Here is a 22,181-nt window from a genome sequence, read left to right as displayed (position 1 = left end):
AGACATATTTAGCCATCTTGAAAATATAATCATTTAGATTCAAAACTGATAACTACTTACTAAGAACATCTCATGTGACAGAAATTTGGCTTAAAGGTCACCTCATTTATCCTCATAAAGACCCTTTCAGGTGGGCTTTTGAACTCTATTAGGTAGGAGACCGAGATGTAGAAATATGTACACAAACTCACAAAACAAGGTGCTCATAAGTGAGATGGAATGAGAAAGTGGCAATTCATTCTTCCCACCCTCATCGCATAGAAAATAGCCCCATGGTAGGGCTTCCTGAGTCTGAGTTGAGAAAATGATCTACAAGGAGCTCTCGTCATGTCCTTTATCATCTTGGACGGTGGTAGAGCATCCCAAAAAAGGTGCCTTAGATTTTCTTCCTTTGTGTGTATCTCACCATTTTTAGCTCCTCTCACCATGGTCTGAAACATCATCCTGTCACATACTTACCTTGAAAATGTTGATTTTAGAATATATGATTTTGCATCATTTAATTTTAGAGCCTTTGGGGAGAAAGTACTCAAGGGGGAAGCTCTCCTCGTTCCAGTCATGGTCTCCTTTCCCCAACCCTCCCCTGAAAGTCAGATCTCTTTCCCTTTTCCTTCATTTGCATTCTTGTGCTAAACCAGAGAGGTCCTCAGCCCTTCTGGCTCATCAGAGGCTCTCAGTAAATATTGTTGAATGAATGAACACTGCCAAGAAGCCACGCTCCTAAACACTCTAGTTAAATTGTGCCCAAACACCCAATATATAGCAGGCCTGAGAGTATTAAATTCATTCCCATAATGGCTACAAGTGGCTAACTTCCTCATGTTTCTCTTGCCTTGCCACATGTTTCCATGGGTCATGGGTGCTACTTCAAAAGTACTCTGCCCCTTTGCCCCCAGTGAATCATTTCTTAGTGGTTAGTGGTTTTATCCCTTTTTTCCCCTATTTTTTGGAGGATGTAGGGAAGATAGTGGGGGGGGGGTGGGGGTGGAGACAGAGGTGGGCTGTCAGACCAGGCAGTGGGCTATCTTCTGTCCTTTCCTTCTGCCTTCTCATGCTACTTCCCCCTTCTCTCTCCCTTTCCCAAAGCCAGTAACAACCTAAAGCTTGTAATAATAATTCTGCCCAAACCAGGCTCCTTAATGTCTCAACATCTAACACCCAGCCAAATACTTTCCCCCACAATGCAATTCCCTTTCTAAGAGGAATTTCTGAGAATAACATTGTCTCTCCTCTGTTATAAATATGATGTGAAAGTTTCCCAGTGAGAAGAAATTTCTCAAACTAGAGAGGGAATTGAAAATCCTCAGTTCCAGTCAGTCAATGACAAAAGAACATGTTCGGTTTGATTTTTACCATCAACCTCTCACCATTGCAATTTTTACCTTACTATAATCTGTTTCCACCTGATATGTTATCTACCTTTCTTCTGCTCTGTTAACTGAAATATTCCAGAAGGTGTTAGGAAATTGCAAGATGATTTTGCATATACAGACTATCTTCTCTCAGCCAATAGAATAATAGTAAAATAATAAAAATTGTAAGAGTAATAACAATAATAAAGACTAATTGAGAACCATAAATTTTACCCAGTACTAAATGCTTTATACTGAGCTAAAGTATTTTCAACCTTTTTTCACTTAATACCAGTAATACTCCTGAGAGTTGAGTATTATCATCTTCAATTACAGATGAGGAAACAAAGATCCGGGAGTTGGTATCATTATAAAAAATGCGAAGATGCACAACCGACTGTTAAGACCAGGGTTCAAGTCAAGGACTTCCAGAATCTGATCGCAGTGTCTTGTCCGTATCTAAGAACAAGAGGGAAGAACTGGGGGTATCCTAACTTTTTATGTTGGATGTATACTGTGAACCATATGCCTGATTCCTTGCTGTGGAGCTGCTTATTTTTGTTTCTAAGAGGAAAATAGGATCACATTTATTTACTTATTGTTCCAGCTTTATTGAAGTATAATTGTCATACAAAAAACATATAATTTACACAATTTGTTGTTTGGACATATGTATACACTCGTGTTACCATCACCACAACCCAGGTACTAAACATCTCCTTCACCTCGGAAAGTTTTCTTCTGTCTTCGCTTGATCTCTGTTTGTTTTGTGGTAAGAACACTTATGATGAGATCTAGTCTCTTCACAAATGTTTACACAAGAACGTTAACTATAGGTACTATCTTGTATAGCAGATCTCTGGGAACTTCCTCCTCCTGTACAGCTGTAAATTTTGAAATACTATTTTGACTAACTAAAATTATCACACATTCACATCAAAGCAGATTCAGAACCAAAAAGTGGGACAAAAAATAAATACATGTTGTATACACGATGCACATAGCTGATATGTTATGACACCCACCTCGGGCAGTGAGAAGCTGCAGTTAGACATGCCCTCTCTTCTCATTCAGAAAGAAGAATGTCATAACAGCTCTGTTGTCTCATTTCCATGTATTTATATCACACCTAAACTGTCAAACTAAAATAATTTGGAGTCAAGACACACATGTGCCTAATTTCTTTTTTTAAATAGAAATGCTTACTTCAGTTAAACCTCTCCCCCAAAACACCCTTGTTTACAGCTTTTATCTTATAATTAAATACCCCATTGTCTTCTCCTCAACGTCTACCATGATAATTATAACTTGAGCAAGTCATTTAGGCTCTCTAAATCTTTCCCCAATTGTAAAAGGGGAATACTACTAACACCACCACATGGGGCGTTGCAGTGATTTTAAAAAGTAAGAGAGGATGAATCTAAACTAGTAGATCTCGGTAAATGCCAATCTCCTATCCTACTCTGCTTCTAGAATGTAACATTTTTAAGGGTAAGAGCAGCTATGGTGTCTACTTCAGAGCTAGAAGCACATAAAGTGGATTAAATATTACGTTGATTTTGTCAGTGCCCTCAAATTCCATCTCCTTAGCCCAGAAAAGACCAAAGCTCTTTCTGTATTTTTCCCAGACCTTAATCTAGAGCCCAAAGCTCAGGCCTACTGACGGCTAGTTTCAGCCACCAGGTAGCATGATAATGAAAGGCTAGACTGTAAGTGTGTCTCCCTTCTAAGTCAGCTTTGAAGGAAGTGTGGAAGTAGGTATTTGTACTTAACAAGACAAATGTTCAGAAGACCCAATTCCATTTGCTGATACCATTTCCCTGGTAGATTTCAGCCAGTTGTGCTACAGCTCATTGCTCACCTATTAAAGCCTGGTTGGTTCTCACATTCAAGATGCATTGGGCAGGTCCACATGCAGCCTTCCACTGCCAATAAGATGAAGTCAGTGGTTGCTGTAAGGCTCATAAACCTGTGACCCTCATAGATCAATTTCAGAGCAGTATTGTACTTAAAGGAACAGTCCCAGCAACCAACAATATTTTTTTTTTTTTTTTTAGATTTTATTTATTTATTTGACAGAGAGAGACACAGCGAGAGAGGGAACATAAGCAGGGGGAGTGGGAGAGGGAGAAGCAGGCCTCCTGCTGAGCAGGGAGCCCGATGCGGGGCTTGATCCCAGGACCCTGAGATCACGACTCGAGCCGAAGGCAGACGCTTAACGACTGAGCCACCCAGGTGCCCCCAACAATATTTTTAAAAAAATATTTTATCTATTTATTTGACAGAGAGAGAGAGAACACAAGCAGGGGGGAACAGCAGAGGGAGAGGGAGAAGCAGGCTCTCCGTTGATCAGGGAGCCCAATGCCAGGCTTGATCCCAGGACCCTGGGATCATGACCTGAGCTGAAGGTAGATAGATGCTTAACCAACTGAGCCACCCAGGTGTCCCAACCAAGAATAATTTTAAAACAATTCAACCTAGCATTACTTATTATAATGGGGACAGGAAATGCCCCAGCAATAAATTTTAAAATCCCCTTTTATGTTCTTCCCAATCTACTGCCCCACACAAGTTCAGCTACCCTTCCCAGACCTAGGAAAACTCCTGCAGCCCTTGATTTTGCTTTCTCCTGTCGCCCTCTCCCTTGCCCCTTTTTCTATCAGTTCCCCACCACACAGCCCAGGAACTGGCCCAGACTACACCCATCTTGGGGGAGAAAGAGGGGGGGACTCTGATGCAGACCTTGCCAGAAATTTCTAGTGGGTAAGAAGAGGAGAAAAAAAAAAAAATCTGACAAAACTCAACAATTAATCATTTAGAGTTCTTTATAAATTGGATTAAAGCCCTTTGTCAGATATGTATTTGCAAAAATATATCCAGTCTGTGGCTTAACTATTTTTTTTAAAAGAGCAATCATTTCTAGTCTTGGGGGGAAGAAAGAAAACATTGGCAATGAAAAGTAAACCCTAGCAGAATGTGAACAAAAACTAATTACCTATATCTTAGCATATTGTAGCCAAATTTAAGCAAATGCAGCAAGCTCTGCTACAGATTGCAGAAGGAATAATGCACTCCGTCGTGGAAAGCACTGGATTGGAAGTCTGAAGTGTTCATTCCAGTGCTTATGGGGACACCAGTGAGCTGTATGAACTTTGAAAGGTGACTTTACCTCTCTGACTCTTCATTTGCTCCCTTTCACTGTATATGGACACTAAGGCTTTTCTTAGTAAGACGAATGACTGACATTAAGGCCACCTACCTACTGGGGAGCAGGAGAGCCCCAGGAATGTATGAACCAGGTCTTTATATGCTTTGGTAGCTCTCGTACCCAGCTGACAGGGCCCGGCACATAGTAAGCATCCATGACTTTGGGATGGATGCCAGACATGAATCTGGTTTTCTGAATGCAGAGTTAAGACCCTGTGACCTATCCTCCGTGGTGTCTTACCTCCTCACTGAGCCTCTTTGCTGCTAAGGTCACACTGACTTTAAATGATTGATGAGCCCTTATAGTCCTTGCACTTACGGTACAGAGTGCCGTCCTTCACTAGTTTCATGGTTTTGATGAGGACAGGATCTCTACTATTAACTAATACTTTTCTAGTTAGCATTGAGACTTACAGAGCTTCTAAGTGACATGTATTTTCCATAACTGGATGGCAAAAAAATTGTTCCCATTGCTCTGAAATTAGTTCCCCATTTTCCTGAGACATAAAATGATGTATTCATACACTTACTGCTACCATCATGATTTATGAAGAGGTTTCCAGAATTGCTTGGACGTAATTAGAAATTGTTAAGTGTTACGTGTTTTTATGTGTCCAGTACATTGTGGGATCACATCAGGGTAACAGAGGTGAACAAAGTAGGAAAGACACAGTATGTGTTGTGTGCACAACTAGTGGATGCCATGTGTATAGCACTTTACAGTTTACACAACACCCTTATGTTCTGATTACGTCCTCTCAACTATCATGTGGGGTTGATATTATTGTTATCCACAGTTTACAGATAGGAAACTGAGACTGAGCATCATTAAGTGACTCCTCCAAGATCACAAAGCTGGGTCTGAGATTCACATCTAGGTTCTCTGCTCTCAGAACAAATCTTAAACCAGGACAGTGGAGAAGTGAAGGATACATCCTCTTTACCTGGATTGCTTAGTATGAACATCCAAATTTTGCTATTCATTAGGCTGGTGAGTGAAATAAAGCAAGTCACCTAACCTTGTCATGCCTCAGTTACCCATCTCAGAGTGGGAAGAAAATAGAACCAACCATACTGGGGTGTTAGGGGAACTGAGTTATTGCTTGTAATGTTCTTACAACAGAACCAGCACTGGATTAAGTGTGAGCGTGTGTGTGCGTCTCTTCCTGGGTGTGCAGGTGCAGGCGTGTGCATCTGTGTGCTCATCTGTATGCCAGTGTGTGTGTTCAGTAGTGTGAGCGGTCTCTCACATCTCTGGAAATGCCTCACGCGTTAGCTGCTGCAGTACTTTGCCTTTCCTTTATACAAAAGAGCTGATTCCTGGCAGTCACCTGCTTTTAAATTATGTGTAGGATATTCATGAGGAGACTGAATATGCATCAGACCACGCATGTGGGAACAAGGTCCCAGTGTGCAGAAGAGGAACAGAGATGAGACTCTGACCCCTAATGTAATCTCCGTTAAGACGCTCCTAGATAAAACCCCTGCGCTTCGGGAGCAGATTGCCACGGTAACCCACAGCACACAACACAGCTGTAATTTAAAATTGCATGCGGGAAGGAAAAGTTGGGAGTTTTCACAAAGAGTCTGTAGATCCCGCGCAAGATGAGAACGAAGTGTCTTGCCCGTGTATCAAGCATGGAAGCAGGCAATGGGGCTTTTGAGTTCCTTCCTGGTCAATTTTATTGATTAAACCTCACACTATCTAACCTGGTGCCTGTTGCTTGGATGCCTAAAGCCGGCTTTTGAACAAAGTGAGGAGACTCAATCCAAACAGTCAGGGAGTAAAAATCCTGTGCGAAATACTGTTGTATTTGCTTTATAGCCTCTAAAAACCAAGGGACCGAACTGAATCTCGAAAGGTTTTAGGGTCGTGTGTGCTAAATTCTATCAGTTGAGTTGGAGGGGTCACGTCTAACTTGTTGGCTCTTCACTAATCTAGATGGACATGAAGCTCTGTTCTCTGCACGAGGCAGGAGTAGCACCCCCAGGGCCCTCCCTGGGGCAGGGGTTAAGACGGTTTGGAGGCTCACCGGTCTGGGTGCCTTTCCTGTCTGCCTCATCAGTCATCATTCCCCATCTTCTGCACTCAAGGAAGGCCATGCTACAAAATGACCCTCCTTCTTCCTCTGGGAGATAGTATGGGGCGGCAGACATGACATGAACTTCAGGGCCAGAGAAAACCAGGTCTGCCTGAGTTCATGTTTTGCTTTTTATTTCCTGTGGGATAAAGGGCAAGTTACTTAGCCTTGTTCTGCCTCAGTTTCCTTATCTGTAAATGGAGATGATGATAATATTATCTTACGATGTTTTTAGGAGGACTGAGTGAGATAGGAAGGGGAAAGCGGTTAGCCCATATCAGGTACTTAAATGTTGGTTCAGGGAGCCGGGGATGGGGGTGGAGGGAGAGAAACAGAAGGCAGTAGTATGAACTGGCTTTTCGAGGGAACTTCTGGAAAAATACAGATGGGTGTCTGACTTGTTAATAAAATTTTAATTTGACTGAGATCAATGAAAAGCTCCATGTGTTGACTACAAATACATACTCATCAGCAATTTCAAGGAAAATCTATCAGGGTTATTTCCTTTCATTAAAGAGCGATATAAATATTGATCAACTTGCCTAATTGACCTGCGGTTTGCTTTCATACATTAAACTTCTGTTCTGCTCTGAGGGCACAAATCTTCCAATTACTTTTAGTTCATAATTCATTATGTCACATTAGAAGCTAAACATGAACACAGAGTCCTCATCAAGAAAATACCACTTAAGAACACTTCTCCTTTTGCCGCCTTATCCCCCCCAGCTGCCGAAGCCTCTTCACAGAGGACACGTGCCAGGGCTGAGGGAATATCTTCACCCAGCCCAAGTAGGCCAACCTCTTCTATCTGACAGCAAAGCAACTGCATGGCAAGGCCAAGGAGCAGCCCCCTCACACAGGATGAGAAATGAGCAACACACCAACTAATGAAGAACAAATATTGGGCTTGAGGACACAGGGAGGGCTGGAAAAATGCCAAAGCAAACATCTGTTGTTTCATAAAGATGGCTACAGGCATGCTAATCATCTTGTCAATGGTGGTCAAAACACTGAAGATGTTTTCTTTAAAGGCAATGGCAATACATTCTGTCTCTTGAACTTAGAAGCCAACAAAATAACATGCAATACTGGATGGTCAGCATCCGGGACAGTGTGTCTCCAAGGGCTGTGCCCTGCGAGGTCTTTCTGGAAAGGCCGTTCCCTTGGAGGGCCTCAGATTTAACCTGCAAAATGGATTATTAATAAAATTTTCTTGCTCATTCAGTTCCGGGGAAATGAATGAGTGATGGCATGAAAAGGCACTTGGCATCCTGCAGGTTTGAGGACTTTAGAGCTAGAGTCAGGCCTTTCTCTTCCTGTGCTTTCAACTGGCTTCATGACGACTTACTATTTTGTTCCTTGTGACTACACAGCAATCCTTCTTTTGCACCTTTGCCTTTCAGTATCAAGACAAACTTCTTGCCCCCAGTGCAGTAGAAGCTGAAGCACCCTGAAGAGCTGAGGGTGGAAATAGGCAGGACGTACGTCAGGCTCTGTCCCTTTCGTATGGTAACACAGGATGGAACTGGAATCCAGCCTCCTGAATTAGTGACGAAGACTACCCACCTGAAATGGGATTTCTCCTTTGAGGAACCACACTCTTATGGACATAAAACAACACTGGTTTTCATCAGTTCTCATGTATAGTAAGGGTTTGGTTTCTTAAATCTGAGACCGAGTTGGTTTTAGTTTTTTGGGTTTTTTTTTCCTTTATAAGCCTTTGTCCTTTAATATGTGATAATAGAAGTTTTTCACATATTCTAACCAGGAAACATTTCATTTCACTGTTGTCATGAATATCAAAGGATCACAATAGACGACTCTTCCAAATTTTTGTGGCATTGCAGAGGTGAGCTAGAGGGGAAGTAAATGCAAAATTCTGCTTTATGTAGAAATGACATATTTTATTGTACTTCTATTTTCTCTTTTAGGTAGATTACTAACAGAAGGAGACTCTAAAATAATATAAAACAAAATTCACAAGACGATTTAAAAATTACTCAGTTGGTATGATCATTTTAAAAGATGTATTTACACATAAAGCCTTTAATAGCAAAGACTACCCAATTTTATTTTTTCAATTCCTATATAAGAAACAGACTCAGTGACTACCCCCAAGATCACCAAGTAAGACACAGGCCAGTAAGATACCAACCACAGGTCTTCTCACCTACTGCATTTCCTTTTCACAGTGTGAAACTCATGAGAAACTGACATAGGACACAGGGCTTAGTGACTGAGGGACAGTAAAATGAAGTAAGGATGGCAAGTCCGGGCACAGGAGTTGCCACTCACCTTGCACTGCTGATGGGTCTGATTCTCCTCCTTGGTGATTCCATGTACTCAGCCCCAGAAGCCATCTCGACCCACTGCTTCAGGGGGTCATTCCCACGGATTCGCATTATTCACAATGCAAAGTGTATTTCCTATGTCTGGTTCAGCAATTAAGTGCATGGAGTTTAGAACAGAACTGACCAGCATTCAAGTTCCAGTCTCACCACTTATTAGCTGCGTGACCTTGAGCAAGTGACTTCACTTCTTGGCTTGTTTAAAATCGGGATACTGCCATTTTTCTCTTAGGATTGTTAGCTGATACACAAAGCTGACGCAAAGCTGCGCAAAGCACAGTGTATGGGTGTAGTAAGTATACATATAGTAAGCTCTCAATCATACCAATTGTTAAGTCCAAAAGAATCGAATACTCTTCTCCATTTTCTACTTTTCAGCTTTGCCTCATTAGGTTTAGTAAAATATGTGTGCGAGAGTTTTATAGAGCTACCTGACAGTGTCTTAGCCCTTGCTGCTAGACGTTGTATTAAAGAAAATTATAAATCAGTCTAGGAGACACTTGATTAAGAAATAAAATCTAGCTGTTAGCACCTGCTTAGTCCACTTTCAGCCACATGCTCAATGTCCCTCCAAGGTATCTGTTGCACTGAATTGCAGTTCAGCTAAAGAAGGCTCATTTTAGAGTCTAAAGAAGCCTGAAAAGTTCTAGAATTCAGGACAGAGTCAGTGCTCAAGCTAAATCTGGAGATGAAGAGCTCTTAAATCCCATCCCAGGAGCATAGGGTGCAATGGACAAACAACACACCCTGTGTAGCCAGGTCGGAGGGGCTCTTTTATTAGATGTTCTTTCCAGTGACCCTATCAAGAAGAGGGAGCTAAAAGCAGTCAAGCACACACTCTGACTGAAACAAAAATGATGTTTTCAGAGAAGCCTACTGGGGCTTGTTTGCAGAGCCTGAATCTGGGGCAAACAGCTTGCTGCATCTCTTAATGCCTAGGCTCAGCACTTACTTAATTTGAGATCTATTTCTTTCCTATTAAAAATAAAAACAGTCGCATTCACTCTTCGGCATGAATTGTTTTCTGGAAAGCATTGTGGCAACGTGAGATTGTCAGGCAGTTGGATCAGATGGTGACATATTCAGGCTCCCCTGTGACAGTCAGGGTGGGGTGGGGAGAGCAGTTCAGATAATCACTTTAAATATTTCACTAACTCAGTAAATATTTAAGAAGTGTATAGTGATAAATGCTGCTGTTTATCATACTCCCATTCCTTTATTTCCAAGAAAGCTTGTCTTCTGAGGATATGCAGTCAAGAGCTCTCCCTAGAATTTTATCATTTGTAATGGATGCTCCTGAATAGTTTATTTTTATTTATACTGGTAGCTAGGGAGTCATGGTAACCTGGGGAAGTGCCAAAGCAAAAAATAATTTTCTATTGAGGAGATAAGAGGAAGCCACCGCAAGAAAACTGCTGGGTGCCCATGGAGTTCTCAACCTCCTGAAGTAATGAATTAGCCAGAAGGGCGTGAATATTCCCCGCCACTGAAGCTTGCCCAGGAAGGTTTAATTCTCAGATTCTTACGAGTAGGAGTGAGGGTAAAGTGCCTCTTCCTGCCTTGTCTCTAGGGTGTGAGGGTGAGCATCTTTCCTCCCTTTGGGTCTTCTACTTTATGAAAATGTAGACAAAGTCCAAATTTTATCCTGATGCCTAGTGACTATATCCATGAATATTGCATAATTATTGAGAGAGCTCATCTTAAGAATTTTCAGGTATTTGCTTCCAATTCATTTTTTTTCCCCATTTACATAAAAAGTCACTTGGAACAGGCATCTTTGTTGCTGCCTTAGTGGGATCTTCTCACGGGATTTCTCAGATTTATGTGCTTGGAACTGAACTTAGATCCAAAAAGTCTACAGAAGGTTCTGTAAAGTATCATGGGAGTGACGGAACTCATAGTATATTACTGTCACACAAATACTTCTTCCCGGCTAGGCTGACTGCTGGCCTAGCGTGTATTCACTTGGGAACTCTATAAAGGGTACAAAATTTAAATTTGTACCTTCCTACAACCTAGTGAATCTCGTTCCTACAACTTCATCCCTTTAAAAAATGAAGGTAAAAGTCTTGACTCACGTCTCCTTTCAGAAAGAAGGCTCCATATATAGTGCAGTGGATAAAAGTAGAGATGATAGAGCCAGACCCATTGCTAGTCTGTCATCAGGCACATTTCTAAAGGGCCCTGAGAATCAGTTGTCGCCTGTGTCAGAAGGGGCAACAGTGGTTCCTCCTTCATAGAGAGGCGATGAGTAAATCCGATGACATGGGCAAAGAACCTAGCACAGTGTCTGGCATATAGATTATAGCTCTTATTTTATTATCAAGGGCTTTTCTTGGTTGAGGCCATTTGATCTCAAAAACTATTCTATGGAAAAGCAAACACTGGACCTACCTAAGTAGAAAGGAGTCGTTTAATTTATTTTTATTTTTATTTTTTTAATTTTTTTATTGTTATGTTAATCCCCATACATTACATCATTAGTTTTAGATATAGTGTTCCATGATTCATTGTTTGTGCATAACACCCAGTGCTCCGTGCAGAACGTGCCCTCTTTAATACCCATCACCAGGCTAACCCATCCTCTCACCCCCCTCCCCTCTAGAACCCTCAGTTTCTTTTTCAGAGTCCATCGTCTCTCATGGTTCGTCTCCCCCTCCGATTTCCCCCCCCTTCGTTCTTCCCCTCCTGCTACATTCTTCTTCTTTTTTTCTTTCTTAACATATATTGCATTATTTGTTTCAGAGGTACAGATCTGAGATTCAACAGTCTTGCACAATTCACAGCGCTTACCAGAGCACATACCCTCCCCAGTGTCTATCACCCAGTCACCCCATCCCTCCCACCCCACCCCCCACTCCAGCAACCCTCAGTTTGTTTCCTGAGATTAAGAATTCCTCATATCAGTGAGGTCATATGATACATGTCTTTCTCTATTTGACTTATTTCGCTCAGCATAATACCCTCCAGTTCCATCCATGTCGTTGCAAATGGCAAGATCTCATTCCTTTTGATGGCTGCATAATATTCCATTGTATATATAGGAGTCGTTTAATTTAAATCGTCAGGCAACCGTTCTGTTGCAAAGAAGAGTGGGCTCTGCTTTGAGACTGCAGGGGTGCCTGGGTGACTCGGTTGGTTGATCGTCTGACTCTTGATCTCTGCTCAAGTCTTGATCTCAGGGTATTGAGTTCAAGCCCTGAGTTGGGCTCCACCTACTTAAAAAAAAAAACAAAAAATGGGGCACCTGGGTGGCTCAGTCGTTAAGTGTCTGCCTTCAGCTCAGGTCATGATCCCAGGGTCCTGGGATCGAGCCCTGCATCGGGTTCCTTGCTCGGCGGGAAGCCTGCTTCTCCCTCTCCCACTCCCCCTGCTTGTATTCCCTCTCTCACTGTGTCTCTCTCTGTCAAATAAATAAATAAAACATTTAAAAATAAATAAATAAAAATAAAAAATAAAAAAAAACAAAAAAAACAAAAAATGGAGAAGAACTTAATGTCTGGTGAGAATGAGTTCACCTGTGTCTGAGGCGGAGGTGTTGAGGGGTGTGTCCTTCATGAGGAGGCCAAGCAGCTTCTATATAGTACTAGATGGATGCCAGCTTCATCTGCTGCAGCAAAGGACAGGGAGGCAGGCTGTGTGCCAGGAAGGAAAAACACCTAGGCTGCACTTTATTCATGCTCAAGCCCATCACTTCATTCACTTCCACCTCATGTTTGGGCAGGTTTACACGTGGCAATTTTAGAGCCTGTGGGAAGCTAATTAATAATAATTCAGATAAAGTGAATGCTTTTCTTTTGGCAAGGGCATTGTAGATCAATTTAAGTCAAATATGTCCAGTTCTGTTGGAATAATAAACTCTTTCATAGTAATAAAGCTACTATAAAATCCACATACTTTGTACAACCTGAATGGGATTAAAGACAGGCAATTAATCTTCTCTGTGTTTTCTTAGCAGGAGAAATAGATTTTTAGACATAAGTTTTGTACAATTTTTATATTATTTAGAAACTTGTGTCCCATTTTTTTCTACAAGGGATTTCTGCTCCAACTTAGATTCTAAATGTTATTAAGATGTCAATAATGTGCAATCAATCAATGCCAGATTTAATTACCCTTTACATTTAACTTTGTACTTTAGAAATTGTGTCAGATCTAATCTCATTTGACCCAGTGATGTCCATAGAAGTTTTTAATGCCTCCATTTGATAGGTGAGGAAACTCGGGGATGGAAAAGGTAAGGGTGTTACCCAGTTCTCCAGTTAGTGGCAGGGCTACATTAGAACCCATGAAAGGCTTCCCAAGTGATGCAAGACGTAAGAATGTCTTCCATCTATCACACATGGAGACGTCTCCTTTCGTCCATTGATCTAGTGAAGAGAGCAATCCATGAAACATCAAACCTCTAGCATGGCTGGAACTTGGCCATGGTGGGAGTTTTTACACAATTAAGGGAAATTAGCAATGGGTAGGTTTCTGCCCATGTGTTACCATGATAACCAAGGCAACTACATGGAGATTCTGGAAATCTCCTACAAGGGTTCTGATATGGCAGGTTCTATTCTGGGTTCTAATTTAGTATGCTCTGGGTAAAACCCACACATTTATATATCTATGATTATAGATCTATTCAGTAGTTAATTTTTAAATTGTGTATCATTTAAAATTCAAAAGAGGAGTAGAGGATAAAATTTTTTTTCTCCTACCTCTGCCTCTCATCTACTGAGCTTCCTCCCCTGGAACCAATATCATCTTTATATTCTTCAAGAGCTATTTTATTCACATACATACAAAGACCCAGTTAAGTATTTTCTCATAATTTGGATCATTTTAAGCAAGCTCCACCAGTGATTCTGGTGCAGGTAATCTTCAGATGATCAGTCAACTCCTCTGGAAAGAATACTAACTCTTCTAGAACACAGGAATTCCTGGTGGTAATTTCCAACAGTGGTCCTCGCACTCGAGTGTGTATGGGAATTACCTGCGGGGCTTGTACACAGATGGCTGACCCCTCTACTTGGAGCACCAGTGATCCAAAGCAATACTGATTAAGCTCGACACTCCTACCTTAAGTGCCTTCCCAAAATAAAACCTAAAATGGCCATAAAAACAGCAATATGTGGTTCTTACTAGGTTGCAGGGTCTGTTTCAAGCACTTAGGTATCCTAAATGGTTTAAGCCTACAAATAGTTATATGAGGGCGATACTATTATCCCAGTTTACAGAGGGAAAATTGAGGCAGGCAGGTTTAGTAACTTCCCCAACTTGATTCATTCGGATGGTTAGTGGTAGAACCAGCCTAACTCCAGACGCCATGGACTTAACCCCCAGTCTGTGCTATCGTTCAAATCCTCAGCACCAGATTTGATTGAGAGCCTCTCTCATTTCCTACATAGCTCCCAGATGGGAAAGGTAGTAACACAAAAGAAAAATAGGTATTTTTTTTTTTTTGACAGAAGAGATTTTCATTTTAAGAAATGCAAATAAAAGTCCTTTTGTTAGTTTCTCTGATAATCAATTTGAGAAATTTTCAAATCACTTGCAGCTGTAGAGAAGGTTTTGTAAAATGAGGCACACCAGTCTTTTGTACCCAAGAACAATTTTTTTTTTAAAGATTTTATTTATTTGACAGAGAGCGAGAGAGGGAACACAAGCAGGAGGAGTGGGAGAGGGAGAAGCAGGCTCCCCGCGGAGCAGAGAGCCCAATGCGGGGCTTGATCCCACGACCCTGGCATCATGACCTGAGCCAAAGGCAGACGCTTAGTGACTGAGCCACCCAGGTGCTCCCCCAAGAACAATTTTTTAAAAATTTATTGTTTATTTAAGTAATCTCTACACCCAACATGGAGCTTGAACTCATGACCCCAAGATCAGGAGTCACATGCTCTTCTGACTCAGCCAACCAGGCACCCCTCTACCCAATAACAATTTTTTAAAAATATAGTGGATAACATAAAATTGATACAGAAAATTGTATACAACATTATAAAATATTGCCCTAGTTAATATATATATGGAGCTATTTAGTTCAAAGCCATCGGGTTCACTTACTGTGTGTGATGGATCCAACCCCAGCTTTGCAAGAGTCCATTGTTAATTTTTCACATATTATATAAATGTGCTGATAACACATTGTCAACTGGAAATTGGCCCTGGTGGGAGTTTTTACACCATGAAAATCAGCAAAAAGTAAAAAACAGATTTTTTTCTTTGGAGAACATGTTGTTAAACACTTACCAGCATACCACTGTTCCAGTAGGTCTTACACCCCAAACCAAATGCACACGTTTTTCCTTAATAGAAACTTTTAAGAAGAAAGATATTTTAAGTAGTACATTACTAAGACTGGCACATTAAATAGAATGTTAATCACAGTATTGTCTTCTTAACTTTAATCACTGAATTCTTGCCAGTAACCAAAAATGTGGATTAGACACACAGAATTTATCTCTCATCCCTTTGCTATTAAGTATCTAAATAATTATTTCTGTAGTCAACATCCCTAAAGCTAAACACATGATTAGGAAAAGGTGCCCTAAGGTCCTCATTCTTAGAGCCCTAGAATGCCAATCAGAAGTTAAGATTTGTAATAACTCCTCTGGCAAAAGAATGAAGAATGAGGAGTGTGTCTGGTGTAGGTTTGATAAGTTAATGTAGTGCTTCTAAGTTTTCTGTCTTTGACTCTTGTAGCATTTCCTAAAATCAAGTCCCATTTTGGAATTTTCTAGCATTAAGTAGGCTTCGAATTCCCCACACAATTAGGGCAAATGTATAAATAATCTCAACCTATTGATCCTTTCTTTCCCTAAAATGGTAAGCAAAGAACTTTCTCTTTACTCACATTAATGATGGCTGCAGTTTCAATTTTTGAGTAAATGCATTTAATAGTATTTGAATGACCTACTCCCTATTTTTTTTTAAAGTCCAGTGTAGTTAACACAGAGTGTGATATTAAATTTCAGGTGTACAGTATAGTGACAGCAATTCCATACATTAGTGTTCATCAAGATGTGTCCTCTTAATCCCTTTACTTATTTCACCCATACCTCACCCATCTTCCCACTGGTAACCAACCATCTGTTTGTTCTCTATATTTAAGAGTCTGTTTTTTGGTTTGTCTCTTTTTGGTATTTTATCTTTTTTGTGAAATTCCACAAATGAGTGAAATCATATGGTATTTGTCTTTCTCTGGCTTATTTGGCTTAGCATGATACGCTTTAAATCCATCCATGTTGTTGCAAATGGCAAGATTTCATTCCTATTTATGGCTGAATAATATTCCAGTGTGTGTGTGTGTGTGACCTCTTCTTTATCCATTGATCAGTTAATAGACCACTTGGGCTGCTTCCATATTTAGGCTATTGTAAATAATGCTGCAATAAACATAGAGGTGCATATATCCTTTTGAATTAGTGTTTCTGTATTCTTTGAGTAAAAACCCAGTAGTGCAATTACTGGATCGTATGGTAGTTCTATTTTTAACTTTTTGAGGAAACTCCATACTATCTTCCAGAGTGGCTGAACCAGTTTGCATTCCCACCAACAGTGCAAGAGAGTTCCTTTTTCCTGCACATCCTTGCCAACACTTGTTGTTTCTTGTGTTTTTGATTTTAGCCATTTTGACAGGTGTGAGGTGATAGGTCATTGTAGTTTTGATTTGCATTTTCCTGATTATGAGTGAATTTGAGCCTCTTTTTGTGTGTCTGTTGTCCAAAGATATGTCGTCTTTGGAGAAATGTCTGTTCATGTCTTCTGCCCATTTTTTAATTGCATTGTTTTTTGGGTGTTGAGTTGTATAAGTTCTTTATATATTTTGGATATTAACCCTTTATGTTAGTAACCTACTCCCTGTTTGTTAACCCCAACTATTGATGGTCAAGAATTCAATTGGTCCTTAGAAAAATAGTGTTTTACCTGGGAACTTTTAGTGCCAAGATAATCCCTCAATAAAAGCGTGCAATACCATGTGGCAATGAACACAATTATGGTGACTAGCAGTGCATGCATGGTGTTGAAGGTTTTTCAAGGGCTTTCACATTGTCCCAGTAGTACCAACAGGCCTTTGGTGACACAACAGGAAGTTGACTCTGCTCTATGTTTACACACACTGCTATCATTCTACAAAACTATACTGACCCCCACCCCCTGAAAGACCCCGAAAAGCTTTCTCTAAAGATCTGTGAAACTCCTACCTGAAAATTGCAAAGAAATAAAAGCTCTCCTAGTTAGAATGGAGAGGGACCCAGATGGGGCACATCACTGAGGACTGCAGGTCTGGGCAGCATCTCTCCTAAATTCCCATTATGGCAGCCTGGGACCTTGGTCCTCTCAGGACCAGAAAGTACAAAACCAACTATCTCCCTGGGAATACCAAGATTTCCATTTGCATGAAAAAGACAGTAGAGCCTTTCATTCTTTAAATTGGCCTCACTGGTGAAAAGATGTAGGAGCAGTAGTGGTGAATCAGGTTCAAATCACAAGGTTTCCATCCTGTCTGGGTGTGTTACCCCACGCCATGGACTCTGGAGCAATGACTTGTTTATGACAGACGAGTTGTTAGAAGATTTTCAGGAGGATTTTTGAATGGATAGAGAGAGGAGTATTCGAGATGAGGAGGGGGAATGTTCCCTTGTTAAACAGACTTGCAGAAAGTCTTTCTTGTGTCCCAGGTTTACTCAAATGTAGCTGTTCTCTTCAGGCAATTTTATCTAATTAACATCTATTTTTCACTTCTTTACACAGTAATCAGTGTTCAATTACTGGAACCCAGCTGCTGATACTAAAATGTACTGAAAAATCAAATTCATACAATAAATCCTTAAATGCCCTCGTCATCTCCTAAACTAAGACAAAGGAATTTGATTCTTTCTTTGACTACCCCCTCTTTCTTTTACCTACATACCTTCATTCCCTTTTTATAAATCCTTTTGTGACTTTGGTTCTATTCCAAGACCCATTACTGAAGGCCACAGGGTAAGGGTCAAAAAAAAAGAAGAAAAACAAACATGAACACTAACACAGAAGTTTCCATCTAAGGATAATAAGGGACTTAAAAATTTACACATCTTAATATTTATTTGCTTTTAAGGAATCAAACTAATTTTGAAGAGCATTTTATCTAAAGTTACTATTCATGTGTGTATTTGCTATAGAGAATTTTATCCTCCAGAGGAAAAAATGTTGCCCATTTGCACAAAGGTATTACAAACATGACTCATGCTTAATTAAATGGCTAATTAATGAAATTGGCTAATGATTTTTAAAAGGTCAAATTTCTAATTCTGTCAAATTTTTCGTGTACAATTTTATAACACGTTGGCTACCTTAAATCTTTAAATAAGGGAAGGAGGGAGAGGTGGTAGAGAAGGAAGAAAATGGGGGAAAAAAAGGAAAATGGGGGGGAGGGAAGAGAAAAGAAAGATAGTGACATTTTATGTGATTGATGTGAAAAATGCAATTATACAGTGTAGTTATAAAACTTAGGGGGTGACTTTGCTATTCTAAGTAAAAAGAAAGGGAGAACCAAGATTTGCTAAGGGCTTCCTCTGTGCCAAGTATTTTATGTGCTTTGACTCATTTAAAAATCTCAACAAATAGCTGAAAAACATGTATTATCCTTGACCTTAGGAAACAGGCTCCCTGAGTTTAAATGCCATGATTAACATAGTTAATCAGCAGTTGCAAGATCAAGCATTGGAGACTTTCCATGCTGTTTCCATGATGTGTCTCTGTTTCCATGGCATACCAGTATGTCTATGATTTCTTGATAACTGGTTGTGAATTCCAAGTCTTTGGGCATGAACTCAGCCCCTAATTATAACATGGTTGATATGAAAATAGCACAGCCCACTATATAAAAGTTTTCACATTGGACTTCAGAACAATTGAGAGTCAAAGGCAACATATTTCCTCAAGGGTTAACAGAATTCATAAGCATCACTCTTGTCACAGCAAAAACTAAACACAGAAATCAGTGATGTTCTGTTGAGGTTAAATATAAACTCCTTACTGTCAGTCACAGTCTTCTGGCTGTAAAGTAGCATAGCTCTCAAAAGACAAGAGAATTTGCTGGACTCTAACCCCAGATCTCTTGCTTGATCTCAACTTTTTCCTAAAACTGTATTAATCAAGATCAAAGAAATATTTTTTTTTCAGATTTACACTGAAAGTACTCAATTAGTTTTGAGGTCAGCATCAAGTAGAAAAATTGTTATAGCAGAACCCTGGAACCCAAGGAGTATACCAGCATAAGACTCTATGGGGGGGAAATCAACATGCTCTCAGGACAGTGGTCATATATCCTCCTTTGTCTGGTATAGTCTGTGTTTTTCACATGTTGTCCAGCATTATTCTGAATAGTGTCCCCACCCCTTCACTGAAGTGTCCCACTTGGGGTGGTATATTCTGTGGTCATTCTACCGGTAGGAAACCTAGATCACCAGAGCAGACACAAATGTATTTCCCACCTTGAGTTTTGCCATGCTGAGAACATGCACTATTAATCCAACATAATGAGACGTTAGTAAAGCTAAGAGCAATACATTACATAATGAATGTTACTTATTTAATCTATAAGATACGTTGAGAGAGAGGGTTTCTCTGTTCCTCCGCTATCCAAATTCTATATGCAGAGATGGGTAGAGGAAGTTCAGCTAAGCTATGGAGTCAGTGACGTAGGCTTGAATCCTAGCCCTACCAGTTGGACGTGAATGGACTTGATCTAGTTGCTCAGACTTCCCTAAGTCCCAATTGCATATTCTGCTAAGGACATAGAAAATATACCATCTGTCACCCGGAGTTTTTAACAGAATAACTCGGGTTTTAGAGCCAGAAAGACCTTAGTTTAAATCCTACTTCTACTGCTTCTTTGCTGTATAACCTTGTACAAGTAAATTCACCTAGAGACTCAGTTTCCCCATCTATATAAAATGGTAACAAAAACAGGTCCTATGCAGAGGAGGTTGCTTTGAGGACTGAATAATATAATGCATGTTAAAGTAAGCATGTCATAAATTTTTTATTATTATTTTGAAATATAGAATGGGATAATATTTAATAAGGCCTATAAGTAATTTGTACCAGAAATTTAGTTAATGCTTCCTTTTTTTTTTCTGACCACACATTATTAGGGACTAATAGGCCAGTTTAAATCAGTTTTCTTACCTAAAAACCAAACTAAGATTTCACTTGGTTCTAAATACTCAAGATTTCAAATAAATACTCAGGGTCTCACATATAAATTATACCCTTCAAGTGGCTGAGCTAAAACCTCAAATGACATTGTTTTCCATAAAACAAAGTTAAAATTGCTAGAATTCATTACCTTATGTAAGCTCTTTTATATGCTGAGCTCTTTCATACTTTGTTTCTGACTGTAATTTTTTGTCATGAAAATCTCAGTTTGCTAAGCCATTTATTAGTTTTCTTTCAAGACAATTGAAAGATTTTAGAACATGCTAAATAAATATCCAGATGAGGACAATTAGCATGTATATTGCATGAGGGTAAATATAATATTTAAGATAATGTGATTCTCTATGATTCTAGAAATGTTTACCAAAATACAAATAAACTGGCAAATACATAGAAGCCTCCCTAATACGTGACTACACATAGTGTATATATGTACACACACACTATACTATATACAGTATATACCATGGATAGTGTGTATATAACACATAGTGTATATATGTACACACACTATACTATATACAGTATATACCATGGATAGTGTGTATATAACACATAGTGTATATATGTACACACACTATACTATATACAGTATATACCATGGATAGTGTGTATATAACACATAGTGTATATATGTACACACACTATACTATATACAGTATATACCATGGATAGTGTGTATATAATCTCCAAAGAGACACATAGTTATCAATTCAAATGCACACACGTATTCATGTATATATAAACTTCTCATCTCTTTGTATGTATTTTCAACTGAAAGAAAGAAACCAAGAAATCAAATAAGATGCAATTTCTCTGTTCCCTCATTAGAAACACATGAAAGAAGAATATTCACTAATACTCTATCTGTAGCAAAGGATGCCGAGCAATAAGATGGAAAAAGACACCCAGAACTGCACCGGGAGGAAGACAGGAGTGTAGAAGGCTGAGAGTGCAGACAGAGGGCTGAGGGCGAGTGTCTATTTCAGCATTTGGTAGATGTTTGACTCTCTTACTGCTCTTACAGAATCCTGACAAATGAAATATTAGAAGTGAGAAGGCTGTTTCATTTAAGTCTTTCATGTATTTCCCAAAGTCTGGGATGCATTCCAATGTGGGACTCTGATTTTAGGTGGCACAAAATGGTTAGTAACCCTGCATTAATGGGCATAAAGTTATTCCCTTTTAAGTTTACGGTCTACCCTCTGATTGATTACAGTGAGGAGACTCAGTTTGAACACCTCTCGAACCCCGCATTCCCAAATGGAAGGCAGGTCTCTAGTGCAGCTTTGGAAGATAAGAAATTTTAGCTCGAACATGTTTTGCTTCCATTGTAGGTTTTTAAATGCCTTTCCATTTAGTAATTTCCATTCTGATTCTCCATTTAAAGTTGTACGTAAATAGGACAAGTGACACAGTCAACAAAAGTGATGACAGTGTCATAGGAGTGACATTTGGAAACATGGTGCTACTGAGCTCACCGATCAGCAGAGGCTGACTACCTCCACCTTTCCTCCTTCGGGAGACTGATAGGCAATAAAAACATGTTTATACAAGAAAAGAGCTACTGCCCAGATCCGGCTGAGGCTCTTAAGTAGTTCCCTTTCGAGTATCCTTGAATTTGAGTCCTTTCTTTCTCACTAACTTACTCTACACCTGCAGTTTGGGGATACCCTGGTCAAGAACTGCTATTCCAAGAAGGCACATAGGTGCAACTCCAAGAACGTAGATTCTACTAGAGCAGATAGGACATGCACATACTCAATACATGGTGGGAAAGCCTAAGGTATTCATGGCAAAAATAGAAACAGGAACCCCAATGGGGACTTACATTCTGCCCTAACTTTAGAGGGTGGCCATTTAAATAACTGATGAAGGGCATGGCAGGTCATGTCTATAGATCAGTTATCCACCAGCACAGAGATTTACTGTGATTGAATTTCATTTCAAAGGGTTGGCATCATGCTTTTATGTTCTTGTTTTTCAAAATTAGTGTAATA

General features: G+C 39.9%; 1 protein-coding gene and 1 long non-coding RNA gene across 8 annotated transcripts in view; one reads left to right on the top strand and one right to left on the bottom strand.

The window, feature by feature from the left end:
* The window catches only part of LOC118544846 (leucine-rich repeat and immunoglobulin-like domain-containing nogo receptor-interacting protein 2), a 1,211,198-nt gene that overhangs the window by 1,176,527 nt on the left and 12,490 nt on the right, over positions 1-22,181 (top strand). The window contains exon 1 of one of the 7 annotated variants that reach the window (XM_078061343.1): positions 1,719-1,837. The exons of the other annotated variants lie outside the window; for them this stretch is intronic. The gene's annotated coding sequence lies outside the window, so the exon portion shown is untranslated. Of the gene's footprint in view, positions 1-1,718; positions 1,838-22,181 lie in introns of those variants that run through there. 7 annotated transcript variants of the gene reach the window in all.
* LOC118544547 (uncharacterized) overlaps positions 11,875-22,181 on the bottom strand; it is a 353,084-nt gene continuing 342,777 nt past the window's right edge. Inside the window, exon 6 of the long non-coding RNA XR_013443713.1 lies at positions 11,875-12,206. This is a non-coding gene — a long non-coding RNA (uncharacterized LOC118544547). The remainder of the gene's footprint in view (positions 12,207-22,181) is intronic.

Source organism: Halichoerus grypus, chromosome 14, assembly GCF_964656455.1.
Source record: "Halichoerus grypus chromosome 14, mHalGry1.hap1.1, whole genome shotgun sequence".
In the NCBI taxonomy this organism is placed as follows: Eukaryota; Metazoa; Chordata; class Mammalia; order Carnivora; family Phocidae; genus Halichoerus; species Halichoerus grypus.
The sequence above is the reverse complement of the archived record's forward strand: the minus strand, read 5'-3'. Positions and strand labels throughout refer to the sequence as shown.